The following is a 3302-nucleotide window of genomic DNA, read 5'->3' on the forward strand; positions in this document are numbered from 1 at the left end:
ATTGTTTCTAGGAGTGTCTGTGAGGTTGTTGCCAGAGAAGATTGGCATATGGATTGGCGGACTAGGAAAGGAAGACCCACCCTCAATGTGGGTAGGCACCATTCAATCTGCTGCCAGCGCAGCTAGAACGAAGCTGGTGGAAAAATGTGGGATAAGTGGGGTGCTGAGTCCTGGGTCTTTTTCTTCTTCCCGTGTTGGACACTTGCTTCCATTCCTCCTGCTCTTGGACATCAGACTCCAAGTTTTTCGGCCTTTGGATTCTGGGACTTGCACCAGCAGCTTTCCGAGAACTCTTGAGCCTTTGGCTTTAGACTGAAGGCTGCACTGTTGGCTTCCCTGGTTTTGACGCTTTCAGACTTGGACTGAGCCACTACTGGCTTCTCTCTATCCCTAGCTTGCTGATGGCCTATCGTGGAACTTAATTTTGTAACCGTGCAAGCCAGTTCTCCCTAATAAACTCCCTTTTATATATACATACATCCTGCTGGTTCTGTCCCTCTGGAGAACCCTGACTGTTACAATATGGTACCCATGTTTCGTTTTTTTAAGAAACTGACCAACTGTCTTCAATGTAGCTGTGCCATTTTGTATTCCCACCAGCAATGAATGAGAGGTTCTCTTGCTATAAATCCTCACGAGAGATATGCAAACACAGGAGAAAGACATTCCAGACACCATACAAGCAGTTGAGAGAAATTAAGCTAAATTTTGTAATAACCTTCTGAGGGCCTAGTGTTGGCTAGCATGGCAGTACTTGGATTCCCAGATACAAAGGGAGGTTGCACCAACTTGAGAACTCTTCTCCATGGACCCCCATCTGGTGCTCATTAGTGGATTAGGGGTGGGGTTGAAGATCAGAGAGAGAACTTCGTGGATAGTACAGGACTGTATTAGTCTGTTCTCACCCTGCTATAAAGAAATACCTGAGACTGGGTAATTTATAAAGAAAAAAGATTTAATTGACTCACAGTTCTGCATGGCTGGGGAGGCCTCAGGAAACTTACAATCATGGTGGAAAGTGAAGCAGGCACACCTTCTTCACAAGGCAGCAGGAGAGAGAGTGAGTGAGAGCAGGGAAAATGCTAGACACATATAAAACCATCAGATCTCATAAGAACTCACTCACTATCATGAGAACAGCATGAGGGAAACCAATCTATGATCCAATCACTTCCCACTGGGTCCCTCCCATGACACATGGGGACTACAATTCAAGATGAGATTTGGGTGGGGACACAGGAAGGTCTGGCATATGGAACAAAAGCCTCAGGCTCCTTTGGGAAGGGCAGAAAGCCCTGTCACTCCCCCAGGGCATAAGAGAAACCCCATTGTACATCTGGAAAGAGTGAGCGGAAAACTCATCTATCCATGGGGGAAGGTCAAGAAAGAGTCCACGCCAGGTGCGGTGGCTCACGCCTGTAATCCCAGCACTTTGGGAGGCCGAGGCAGGTGGATCACCTGAGGATGGGAGTTCAAGATCAGCCTGGCAAACATGGTGAAATCCCATCTCTACTAAAAATACAAAAAATTAGCTGGGCGTGGTGGCGGGTGCCTGTAATCTCAGCTACTCAGGAGGTTGAGGCAGGAGAATCTCTTGAACCTGGGAGGCGGAGGTGGCAGTTAGCCGAGATTGCGCCACGGCACTCCAGCCTGGGTGACAGAGTGAGACTCCATCGCAAAAACTAACAAAAAAAAGAGTCCTGGGCCCAGGATTCTATAGCAATGTTGGTTGGTGCTGCCTGCTGCTGGAAAAGGGTACAAGGTGGCTTGGCTGCCATGAGGAGGAGGGGAAGGATCACTGAATGAGACCCTTCCTCCAGACCCAAGCACACAGGGTCTGCCTAAGAGTGAGGCACAACAGAGGACAACAGAGAACCCCCCATCCCCTCCTCCATTAAGCTAGAAAGCACTGAGAAATAAGCAATTGCAGTTTAGAGAGGGCCAAAACCATGGTTAGAGAGCCTATCTAAGGATCAATCTCACAGAGAAGGTGAAAGAAGAGCAGAATATTGAGAAACACCCTCTAGAACCCAGTCAAAGCACAGGGGGACATTAGAAGAATTTGAAGCTGGTGGTGCACAGCTGGTGGTGATAACCCTAGCAACAGCAACATCAGTTTGTAGGTTAACTCCTGACAAGACTGACTCAACCTTCACACTAACAGCTTATCCAAAGAAAAAGTATTTTCATTTCCAGGAATAAATTCTATTGACCTCAGACTTTTCTGTTCCATACATGATGTCTGGCATTAGATGAAAAATTGTGAGACAGAAAAGAAAAACAAGACAAAAATAACCCACTGCCAAGAGACAGAAATAGAACCAGACTCACAGATAACCAGATGTCCATACTATCAGACAAAAAATTAAAAATAATAGTGATTAATATATTAAAGACTAGTGGAAAAGGTGGACAACATGCGTGAGCAGATGACAACTTTCAGCAGAGACAGGGAAACTATAAAAAGCATCCAATGGTAATGCTGGAAATAAAATAGTTATGAAGAAAACAAATGTGCTATATATATATATATATATATATGCACCATGGAATACTACTTAACCATAAAAAAGAATGAAAGAATGTCTTTTGCATCAACTTGAATAGAACTGGAGGCCATTATCTTCACTGAAGTAACTCAGCAACAGAAAACCAAATAGTGCATGCTTTCATTCGTAAGGCAGGGCTAAGCTATGGGCACACAAAGGCAGGCAGAGTGGTGAAATGGACATTGAAGACTCGGAAGGGAGAGGATGGGAGGGAGGCAAGGGATGAAAAGTCACCTGTTGGATACAATGTACACTGTTTGGGTGATGGGTATGTTAAAAGCCCAGACTTCACCACTGTGCAATTCATCCGTGTAACCAAAAACCACTTGTACTCCCAAATATTTATTTATTTATTGGAGTAAATAAATAAAATTTAAATTAAAAATTAGAAAGCCTTTATCAGGCTTATCACTAGACTCAACACAGGCAATGAATCATTGAACTTACAGGTGACTCAATGGAAATCACCAAAATAAAACACAAAGAGAATAAAAGAGGGAAAAACAGGGCAGGAAATAAAAAGCCGTGGGACGTTAGCAAAAAAGTCAAACATAAGTGTAATTGAGATCCCCAAAAGGAAAGAGAGAGAGAGAAGAAACAGAAATATTTGAAGAGATGGTGAACAAGAATTTATCAAAACAGCGAAAGATGTTAGATCACAGATCTGTGAAACTTGGGAACCAGAAACAAGACAGATAAACACTGAGGGGAAGAAAAACACCCCTCAATACGTTATACGTGAAACTTCTTAAA

Source organism: Nomascus leucogenys, chromosome 22a (genome assembly GCF_006542625.1).
Source record: "Nomascus leucogenys isolate Asia chromosome 22a, Asia_NLE_v1, whole genome shotgun sequence".
NCBI classification, from domain to species: domain Eukaryota; kingdom Metazoa; phylum Chordata; class Mammalia; order Primates; family Hylobatidae; genus Nomascus; species Nomascus leucogenys.